Raw genomic sequence first — 11844 nt, 5'->3', positions numbered from 1 at the left:
GCGTGTGATTGTTTCACACGTAGGTTACAGAAGTGAGAAGTGTAAGGAGCAATGTGGAGCAAGACATGTCAGTTCTTCTTACCAAAAGTCAAATCAGAAGAAAGATAAATAATATGTATTTGAATACATAAAGTTTTAGTTGGCATGTATTCAAGATAATATATTGTATAAGCTCTGAATAGTTCGATAAAGGTTTTGAATAAGTTATATGTAATAATAAATTTTAAATTACTCACTATTTTATACAAGTAAAGGTTTTTTGAAAAGTCCATGTGGCACTTCGGACTCGGATCCGGGTCAGATACGGGTTGGGGGTGTTACATGCTTTATCCAGAAGAATTGAGGAAGAAAAAGGAGAGTGTTTACAGATGACTACTACAGTATTGATTCCTGAATGGGTGAAAGAAATCGAAGACAGTTATCAAGGAGATACCTTAGCTCATAAATTTATTACAAGTTCAATCATTAACTCTAATATAGAGTCTGATTGGAAGTTAGTTAAAGGGGTTCTAAGGTATAGGAATAGAGTCTACATTGGGGAACATGGGAATTTAAGAAAGAAAATATTGGAGTGCTTGCATGATTCTCCTCAGGGAGGACATTCTGGAGTACAAGCAACGTATCAGAGAATCAAACCTTATTTCTACTGGAAAGGTTTGAAAAATCAGGTGAAGACTTATGTGAAGACATGTGAAGTCTATCAAAGAACTAAAGGGGAGAATGTAGCAGTACCAGGTTTGTTACAACCTATTGCTGTTCCTAATCAGGCATGGAAAGTTATTACCATGGATTTCATTGAAGGACTACCACAATCAATGAAATCCAATTGCATATTGGTAATAGTGGATAAGTACTCCAAATATGGCCATTTTTTAGCCATATCACATCCCTATACAGTAACTGAAATAGCTAGAACCTATTTGGAGCAAGTTTATAAATTGCATGGACCTCCTAAGATAGTTATATCTGACAGAGACAAAACTTTTACAAGTTTGTTCTGGAAGGAATTAATGAGGCAGCTTGGAACTACAACTCTTTGCAGTACAGCCTATCATCCAGAGACAGATGGGCAGACTGAAAGATTAAATCAGTGTTTGGAACAATACTTGAGAAGTATGTGTTTCCATAAACCTGGTAGTTGGGCAAGATGGTTACCACTGGCTGAATGGTGGTATAACACTAATTATCATTCAGCCCTAGGAATTACACCTTTTGAAGCAATGTATGGATACAAGCCTCCTATAATTACTTGGCCTAATGATACTAATGTCAACACAGTACAGGAAATGATGGTGGAAAGGGAACAGCTACAGAGATTATTGAAAGAAAATCTAGCTAAGGCTCAAAACAGTATGAAACAAAATGCAGATAAACATAGAAGTGATAGGGAATTTCAAGAAGGAACCTCAAATTGCAGCCCTATAAACAATCTTCAGTAGATGTCCGAAAGAATTTAAAGTTGGCTGCAAAATATTATGGACCTTACAAATCCAGAAAAAAATAGGATTAGTAGCGTATCAATTGGAACTACCAACGCACTCAAAAATTCACCCTGTTTTTCATGTGAGTTTATTGAAGAAGAAGGTAGGTGAAGGAGCAATTACCTCGAAGAATCCTCCTGAACTTAGTGATGATGGACAGATGAAGGTGTATCCAGCCATAGTGCTTAACAAAAGGATCGTGAAGAGACAGAACCGGGCAGTCACGTAATTGCTGATACAATGGTCGAATTTGGGGGCTGAAAATGCGACTTGGGAAGATTATAATGTTTTGAAGTCTCAATTTCCAGACTTTGATCCTTGGGGACAAGGATCAGGTGAAGGGGAGAGAGATGTTATGGACATGGCAGAAAAGAGGGAAATATTAGGGACTTCTGCTGATGGATTAGGGATTTCGCGTGAAAGATTGGGAGAAATGAAAGGATGCCTGAAGCAGCAGAACCAATTTCTTAAATTGGGGCAAATGACTTGCGTAGAGAATCCAACAAGAGTTCCGGTTGGATTGGTATAAAGACCGACCTGCTTAGAATTGAACCACCAGACTGGGCTTGCTTGTTGAACAGCCCAACAGGTGAAGAATTGTTGGAATCAGTTGTGACTGCCAGCTGTACATAATAAATTCTGTTAGATTGTTTGTACTGCAGAATATAATGAACTATTGTACTGGAAAAACAATCTAATTTTGGCAATGAATGATCTTTTTCTCTCAATTCTATTCTTCTCAATTTCTTAAAATCCCTAAATTCTTCTTGAATTCACTAAGGTTGATAACAATTGGTAATTCTTTTGCAATATATTCTAATATCAATTTATAACAAGAAAATACTAATATAACAAATATCACGTCACTTTAGTTGAAACTTGAGAGTGCATAAAGTAAAATTCTGAATAAGAAAGAAATTGAATGAAATTTTCAATTTGTTTTCATCCAAATGCTCTCATAAGCTACATATTACACAATAAGAAATTAACATAATTCAAAGGTTCAATATTTTCCTGTACTTTCTCGGCATACAAAGGCAAACGCAGTCCCCAATTAAATTACAAAACAATCTTAAAATAAATTGAAATAAAGAATCCAACACTAGCAACAATTAAAAAAAATCTCATAAATTATCCGAAAAGAGAGAAACGAAAGGCTAGACAAAAGAATCGGTACGGGACGAAAACAAGGAAGCAAAAGAATTTGAAATTACAAAAGGAGTAATAAATATTCGGGTAAATTACGCATTTAGTACCTAAAGTTGTAATTTTTGTACGTTTTAGTACCTGAACTTTTAATTTTTACAAAATCACATCTAAAGTTTAATTTTTATTTCATTTTAGTACCCCGACATTAAAAACTTAACTACAGAACTGATGTGGCATTTTTTAGTTTTTAATTTTTTTAATTATTATTTATATTAGTATTTGATTAATTTTATTCAACTAATAAGATGATGACACGTGTCACCACCTTATTACAAACAAAACTATGAAACAAAAACTCCCATAAAGAATACACAAGTGTCACCTAACGTTTAGTTTTCATTTCATTTTGGAACTGTTGTTAGAAACTTAACGTGTTTAGTATTTAAACTATCAATTTTGGCCGGTTTTATTACCTAAACTTTCAATTTTTTTCAAACCTTAACATTCAATTTTGAACAAAGATATTAAAATTAAATAAACTAAAATTATTAAAGACGAGGTAATAAAATGAAACAAAAACAAACTTTGTGTATAATTTGATAAAATTAAAAGTTTAGATACTAAAACATATCAAAATTGATAATTTAAATATTAAATACTATATTTATTTTTATGTATGATAATCATAATATATTTGTTCAGCATATACAAAAAACAAGATGTTAATATTACTTGACTGACTGATGAATATCATAATCTTACTAAAAAACGATATATTAATAGAAACTAAAACCTGTCACAAAATCCAAATTTATGAACCAAAAAGAAAATTCCAAGCCCAACAAAATCATTGGGAAAATGAATCAATCTCGTGAAGCACGATAGTCCCGGTCGTACTCGATTACGGTGCCCAAATATTACGAGGGAAGAAAAGGGCTAGGGCATAATAAATTGGTGCCGAAAATAAGAGAAAACAAAATTGGGAAATTGGATATCGCTGATTAGCTGTCTGTCTGATCTGATTTCTCTTCCTCTCACAGCCTCTTCTTTTCTCACCCTCTTCTCTTCCTTCTGATTTCAATTTTATAAATAAAATAAGCCTGATACCGCCATCTCAGGGCTGCACCGGCCAAATCGAATCCGATGCAGATTTTGTTGATTTTCATCAAATGTTAGCTGAGCCTATTCTTTTCGTCGGACAGGGAGATTGAATTTGGGTATTGTTCACGCCTCAATTTATTTTCAATCTATGTATGAAGTTATTCCCACTGTTTTTATTTTCTTATTTCTGTGATGTAATGTTTCTCCTTCAATTCATACTATGATTTTTGTTCCAATTGAATTTTTCTTGTAATTTTGTCTTATAGAAATCTTAAATTTACTCGAATGGGCTGATATTAAAAAAAATAGTTGGAAATGAGTATTTTGCTTTTTCTAATTCCAGCTTGTGATTTATGGTGAGAATTTTTCATAGTATTACAAGCATATGATGGAAATTGTATTGGCCTGAGGCTTAGCATATAAACGATAAGCTGAGCCTTTTTTGGTGAAATTTCAGGAAGGATGAAAGGTATTAGAGACTGGGTTTTCTCTCAAGTTTTGGCCTCTTCTAGACCACTGTCCGGCGGCAGTGGTTTCTTTCCTGAAGCTCCTTCGTCTCAAGAATTCGAATCAGAAGATCATGGTACAAGCTTCTCTCCTTTCCTACATATTTGATGTTACTTTTGACCATCTCACCAAATTTCGTGAAGTGAAAATGTGGGTGAGTTTATAGATAAAATTATGATTTAATATCTGTATGAGGTTTTGATTTCCAGGGATATTCCAAATTACATGACTAAATGTTCGGCCTTGGTACTTGAATGGAGAAGCATATTTGAATAAGTTAAACCTTGAGAAAAGAAAGCTTGCTTATCTAACTGCAAAAAACACAAATGCAACATTATATACTGTGGAGCTGCCTATTTCACGGATTACTTGGCAGATTAATAGCTAGGACTTTCTCTGCTTAGAATCCAATCTTTATTGTAAGTTGTAACTGTCTTTTATTTCATTAGGTTCATCTCAGACCAGCAGTTCAGTAGCATTGTCGGTGCCTCCTGATATCATCCTCTTCTGGTAATATTCATGATAATGACCCTTTTATTTCACAGCAGCAAGTCCTAGTTGAAGGTTCTAATCTATCGCATAGTGGTCCTAGTAGAAAAAAGATGGATCCGATGGCTAAGATTGAGGATCTCCAAATTACATTCATGCGTCTTCTCCAACGTTTGGGGCAACCTCAAGATAATCTTCTGGTGGCAAAAGTTTTTTATAGGATGCACCTAGCAACATTGATACGAGCAGGGGAATCAGATTTAAAAAGAGTGAACTTAAGAAATGAGAGAGCCAAAACTATAGCAAGGGAACGGGAGGCATCTGGTCTCCAAGGGTTAGATTTCTCTATTAAAATACTTGTCCTTGGCAAAACAGGAGTTGGCAAGAGTGCAACCATAAATTCTGTGTTTGACCAACCTAAAACTGAGACCAGTGCATTTCAGCCTGCCACTGATTGCATTCGAGAGGTCAAGGGAACTGTTCATGGGATTAAAGTTACATTCATTGATACCCCTGGTTTTCTACCTTCGTCTACTAGTACAATGAGAAGGAATAGGAAAATTATGCTGTCAGTGAAGAAATTCATTAGAAGATCCCCTCCAGATGTTGTTTTATACTTTGAGCGTCTTGACCTCCTCAACATGGGTTATAGTGATTTCCCCCTTTTGAAGCTTATGACTGAAGTTTTTGGAAATGCAGTTTGGTTTAACACTATAATTGTCATGACACATTCTTCTTCAGCACTTCCTGAAGGACCTAACGGGTATTCTGTCAATTATGAATCCTATGTGAACCATTGCACTGATTTAGTGCAGCAATGTATTCACCAGGCAGTATCTGATTCAAGGCTTGAAAACCCTTTACTTTTAGTGGAGAATGACCCTCGTTGCAAAGAATTTCATGGGGCAAAGCATACTTCCAAATGGGCAGGTTTGGAAATCTCAGTTCTGTTATTATGTGTATGTACCAAGGTTCTTGGTGATGCCAACAAGCTCTTGGAGTTTAAAGACAGCATTGAATTAGGACAATTAAGTAACAATCAGTTTCCTTCTCTGCCGCATCTTCTCTCAACTTTTCTATGCCATCGGTCAATATCAATCCAGTTGAACCTGAAAGTGAACTTGATGAGATTCTGCTCTCAGAGGAAGCAAGAGTATGATCAATTGCCTTCAATTCGAATCCTGAAAAAGTCTCAATTTAAAAAACTGACTAAATCACAGAAAAAAGCCTATCTTGATGAGCTGGAATACAGAGAGACTCTTTATTTGAAGAAACAGTTGAAGGAAGAGTGCCTTAGACAGAAGGAAGGCAAGCTCTCCAAAGAGAAAAGCTTTGAAAGTAATGATGATGATGATATGATAACAAGGTAGCTCCAGAGGCTGTCCAATTACCGGATATGGCAGTCCCTCCAAGTTTTGACTCAGATTGCCCCGTACACAGGTACCGCTGCCTTGTCACAAATGACTTATGGCTTGTGAGACCTGTTCTTGATCCCCATGGATGGGATCACGATGTTGGATTTGAAGGAATAAACTTGGAGACAGCTTTGGAATTGAAAAAGAATGTTTTTGCTTCAATTGCAGGACAGATGAGCAAGGACAAGCGCGATTTCAGTATTCATCTGAATGTGCAGTAGCATATGCAGATCCTGTGGGGCCAACTTATTCTTTAGGACTTGATGTTCAGTCTACTGGTAAAGATCTTATGTATAATGTCCACAGCAATGCAAAGCTGAGGAGCCTCAAGCACAATTTCACTGATTGTGGAATCTCTGTGACATCATTTCGAAACAAGTACTATGTTGGTGCCAAGCTTGAGGAGACCATCTTGGTGGGGAAGAGAATGAAATTTGTTATGAATACCGGGTTAATAGAGGGTTCTGGACAAGTGGCATACGGTGGGAATTTTGAAGCTTCTTTTAGAGGGAGGGACTACCCTGTGAGAAACGATCATCTTAGCCTGACTATGACAGCTCTCTCATTTAAAAAAGAGACGGTACTTGGTGGTGGTTTCCAGTCCGAGTTCAGGCCGATTCAAGGTATGAGGCTTGCTATAAATGGCAATATAAATAGCCAGAAAATGGGGCAAGTTTGTGTGAAGATGAGTAGCTCTGATCATGTGGAGATAGCATTGGTTGCTGTCTTTTCAATTTTCAAGGCCCTTTTGCGTCGTTTGGCCACTGAAAATGGAGACATTGAAGCATTGGAGGGTGCTTAAACGCCCCAATTTTTTTGCTACAATAGAAAGACTGGTCACGAAAACGTTCTCTCTCTCGAATACTCATTTTCATCCAAACACGATATGTTATGCGAGATTTTTCGTGATCATTCTGGATATTGTCTCGGTTATTGGGTGCGTTAGTTTAATATGTAGGAAAAAAGACAGTGTTGGATGATTGTCCGACTGCTATCTATACTATCCCGAGGAGGTGATGGTATTTGAGTACCCAGTAGAGCTTCCAGCCATGTCTGCTGAGGTTAGTGTAAAAGAAGGCCATAGCTGTATAGGAATTCATGAGAAATGAGGGTTTTCTTTTTTTGTGATTCATGGAATAAACCATAATAGTTTATAGTTGTAAAAGATTGAACATAACTCTTTTTTTTTTAATTTTGATCTAATAAGTTCAATATTTTATCACGAGGAATTAGTAACAGAGTGAATACTTATCAATTTATATTTTGTTTCAAATAAGAAATTCATGGAAAATATCAGTACATTAAAAATTAAGTTTAAAGTAAAAAAAAAAAGCATGTCAAAGAAACCTGTATAAACATTTGATTGAAATTAAGTCGTAACGTAATAAAAACATCTAACCTCTAGCGTTAGCTATTTATATATTTTTAAAAATTACTTTCAACCTTTCGACATTGAATATTTACATTCCTGACATTTATAATGTTCGAATTTGGGTTCTCAAAAAATAATAATTATTATTTTTACAACTGAAGTTATTTGATTCGTGTTAAAACTATTTATATTTAAGTAAGAAAAATGTATCAAAATATATTTATATTATTTGGTACAAGTAGAATTTGAGTGATTCTTTTTTAAAATTGTTTTTAAAAAAAGTTGAAATAAGTAAATTTTGTGAGTTTTCACTCTTGAACTATATTTTAATGAGAAAATAACCTCAGTGACTAAAAATGTCTTATAATATACGATTTTAATCAACTTTTTTTGGATTTGCCAAAATGACCAACTAAATCGCAATGCGATCGATAATTCGTAACGCGATCTCCGGTATCGCAAATCAGTTTCCAGATTCGCAACGCGATTTTGACTATCGCATTGCGATTTCCCAAATTCGCGTTGCAATTTTCCTAATTCGCAATGCGAATACGTAAATCGCAACGCGAATTTGGAAAATCGCAATGCGATTACGTAAATCGCAATGCGAATACGTAAAGCGCAATGCGAATACGTAAATCGCAATGCGAATACGTAAATCGCAATGCGAATATGTAAATCGCAACGTGAATCTAACTATCGCAACGAGATTCTAACTATCGCAATACTGAATTTCAAATTCGCAACTCGATTTCTGAATTCGCAACAGGTTTTAGTTTCGCAACACAAATGTTTTGGGTATATAACTACGCAGCAGTAGCAACTCATAACCTAAATCCCTAAATCGCAACTCATTCTATGTCTATCTATCACTCTATCCGGCGACATCCGTTCCTATATCCAACGACATCCTTCCCCATCCGGCAATAGGTTTTAGTTTCACAGCTCGTTTGTTTAGTAAATTAATTTATATTAATGAAATCATCTAATGTTGATCATGTTTGGATAGATTTGTGCTTTGGAGGGTCATGGGAGAATGTTCATGGTGTTTTACAATATATGTCTTTACCCATTAATCTTCAACTAAAACTGTCATTAAAAAAGTTAACTTATGAAACTCTAATGTTACGTGTTGCAAATAAATTGAATTTTAGAGCCCCTAAGTGGATTTAGGCTATCTTATCAGAGAAATGGTAAAGTTTATTTGTTAACCGACAATGAAGATGTTGAACGATTCATTGCTTACATTAGTGTTTCAAGTGATGATGTTACATTGTATGTTGTTAAACCTAGAAGTAGTGAAGTTGGGTCAGTAGCGGGTAGTAATCAACTAAGTTTTTCAACCCCAGTTTATGGTGCTCAAAATTTAATGGTTCCACCACAATTTCATCACCAAGCAAATATTGTTTCACCACATTTCCAATACCAAACACAATCTCAAAACCCACAACATTTCCTTAATCCAAATCCCAATCAACTTTCAGCACCAAATTTCAGTTTTCGTATTGATCAGTTAGACGATGATGAGCCAACAGAAAAAATTGTGAGTACTAGTCAGTATTCGAAATTTGATCTTGGTCAATACCCGAACTTTGATCTTGGTCAATACTCGGATTTTGATGATTTTTCAGAAGAAGAAACAGACCCTGCGTGTAATGATTTTGATATTGTTCAATACCCAAATTTTGATGATGAAACAGCCGTTGCTGAGGAAGATGTTGTTGATGATAATGAGGAGGAAGTTACGACTGTAAATGAACATGTTGAACATCCATTCTGTAATTCATATAACACTGAAGAAGAAAAAGAAGAAGAAGAAATCCCCAAAGAAAAGTCCCCGAAGAAAATGCCACGGGAGTATAACTGGAATATGCCAGAATTACTTCAGATACCGGAAGAAGAGTTGGTAAAGATAGCAGTTGATTGTTACACAAAAATTATTCGTATCAAGAAAGATGATTGTTTTGATACAAAGGAAGACTTGAAGATAGCTTTGTATACGAAATGTGTGGAAGATGGCTATCAACTAAAAGTTAACAAATCAAGCAAAGATCGTTTCGAAACAAGGTGTATGATTGACAAAAACTGTACGTGGCGTATGATTGCAAAGAGGATAAAAGATTGCGAAATGTTTCAAGTTAGGACTTTTATTGATAAACATACATGTTCAAGAACCCAAGTTTTTCCTCACCATAGACAGGCAAACAAAAAGGTGTTGGGTGGTTTTCTGGCTGAGTTAATGTTTTTGAATGGCAGGGTATATCGGGGACATGAAATTATGACTGACATGAATGCTCGGTTAAAGATTAGTATCTCATATTCTCAAGCTTGGAGAGCCAAATGTTATGCCTTGGAATTGTTGAGGGGGTCGCCAGAAGCATCGTTTGCCCAACTGTCGGCTTATTGTCACAATTTAAAGCTGAAAAATCCTGGGTCGGTAACTCATATCAAAAAAAATAGAGATGGACGCTTTGAGTTGTTGTTTATCGCCATTGGTGCTGCGGTTAGTAAATCAATATAATTTTGTTGACTCATTTTTGTTAGTTACATGCATTTCACATTTAAATGATTATATTTCTTGTGTATATGATTTTGTAGATTCGTTCGTTTATTAATTGCATGCGCCCAGTTATTATAGTTGACGAAGCACATTTAAAAGGTCGATACCTTGGAGTAAACTTATTAGCAGTAGCCATGGATGCTAACAATGGGATACTGCCAATAGCTTACGGGGTTGGCAAATCTGAAACCTCTGATTCATGGACATGGTTTATGGGGCATCTTAGGGATTGCATAGAGCAATCTGACAATCATATCTGATAGGGCAAACTCAATTGACAACGCTGTTAGAAGGTGTTTCCCAGATGCTTTTCATGGACTTTGTGGTGTTCATTTGTATAGAAATCTAAAATCAAGGTATGCTGGTATAAAAAATCACAAATGGACATACTGGAAGGCTGTAAAAGCTTATCGGGAAGTGGATTTTAATAAGCATATAAACTGTTTAAGACGTGTTTTGCCTCAGTGTGCTCAAACACTAGAAGATGTCAGGTTTGAAAGATGGTCAAGAGTACATCAACTTGGAGCAAGATATGGTTTCATGATGTCTAATAATGCAGAATCAATCAACGCTTTAAGTCGTCATTCCCGGAAATTACCCATTACTATGTTAATGGAGTTTTTTCGAGCCTCTATTCAACAGTGGTACTACAAGAAAAGAAACCATGCAGGTATTATTTCTTTAAATTCGTAACTTATCATATATTTTACTAAGTATTATTTATTTAAATTCACAGGAACATTGGAACATCGTGTTACACCATAGACTGAAAAAAAGATAACGAAACGTGTTGTGAAGTCAACGTCATTGAGAGTTGAACCAAGTTCAAACACTTTGTTTGAAGTACTGGATAATAACTTAAATGGGCTTATCGATCTAAATGCAAAGACGTGTAGTTGTATGAAATGGAAAACATCTGGTTATCCGTGTGGCCATGTTATAAAAGTTTCTCTTCATCTAAACCAAGATGATTCAAGCGCATACGCTATGGATTGCTACACTATAGAAGTATATCGACAGACTTATGGCGAGATTGTCTACCCTATTCCACATCCTTCTGAATGGGACATACCAGATGACTTACAAACAGTTTTGCCACCAACCATGGATAGAAGGCTACATGGCCGACCAAAAAGTCACGATCGTATACCGTCTAAGGGTGAAGAGAAGAAGAGATCGACATGTAGTCGGTGCAAGGAAAGTGGTCATACAAGGTTGATATGTGGATCACCAGTGCCATCACAATCATCTTTTCTTCTACCAAAATATGGATCCTCATCAAAATCCCAATCACAACCGGCTTCACCTTTTGGGACTGTTAACTTAGGTGATTTTTAAATGCAAATGTTGTATTATGTGTATATTATGTGTGAACTTTTAACATTTTCAGTTAGGCATGTATTAGTAACTTGAGTTTGAACATTGCTATGATATGTTCAGTTGTTATCACTTATTAGACATTCATTTGACTATCGCAACGCGGAAATCACAACGTGAATATGACTATCGCAACACGGAAATGACTATTGCAACGCGGAATTGACTATCACAACGCGGAAATGACTATCTCAACGAGAGAATCGCATTGCGATTCACTCGTTGCGATTTTCATTTCGCATTGCGATTCTCTCGTTGCAATAGTCTGTTTTGCATTCAACATAATGCAGATTGAAATCAACAAATCAACTATTACATTTCAATCAATTAAACAAGCACAAATAATAATTATGTACACATCAATTAAACAAATCAACATTTACAAATCATCTT

The 11844-nt window shown here is 35.6% G+C and overlaps 1 pseudogene; it reads left to right on the top strand.

Moving 5' to 3' along the window:
- The first annotated feature begins 4139 nt into the window (after window positions 1-4139).
- Window positions 4140-7334, top strand: LOC120147965 (annotated as a pseudogene).
- The last annotated feature ends 4510 nt before the right edge of the window (window positions 7335-11844 follow it).

The sequence above is a fragment of the Hibiscus syriacus genome, unplaced genomic scaffold (assembly GCF_006381635.1).
Source record: "Hibiscus syriacus cultivar Baekdansim isolate YM2019G1 unplaced genomic scaffold, ASM638163v2 tig00110945_pilon, whole genome shotgun sequence".
In the NCBI taxonomy this organism is placed as follows: domain Eukaryota; kingdom Viridiplantae; phylum Streptophyta; class Magnoliopsida; order Malvales; family Malvaceae; genus Hibiscus; species Hibiscus syriacus.
This window is presented reverse-complemented; position numbering and strand designations above follow the sequence as displayed.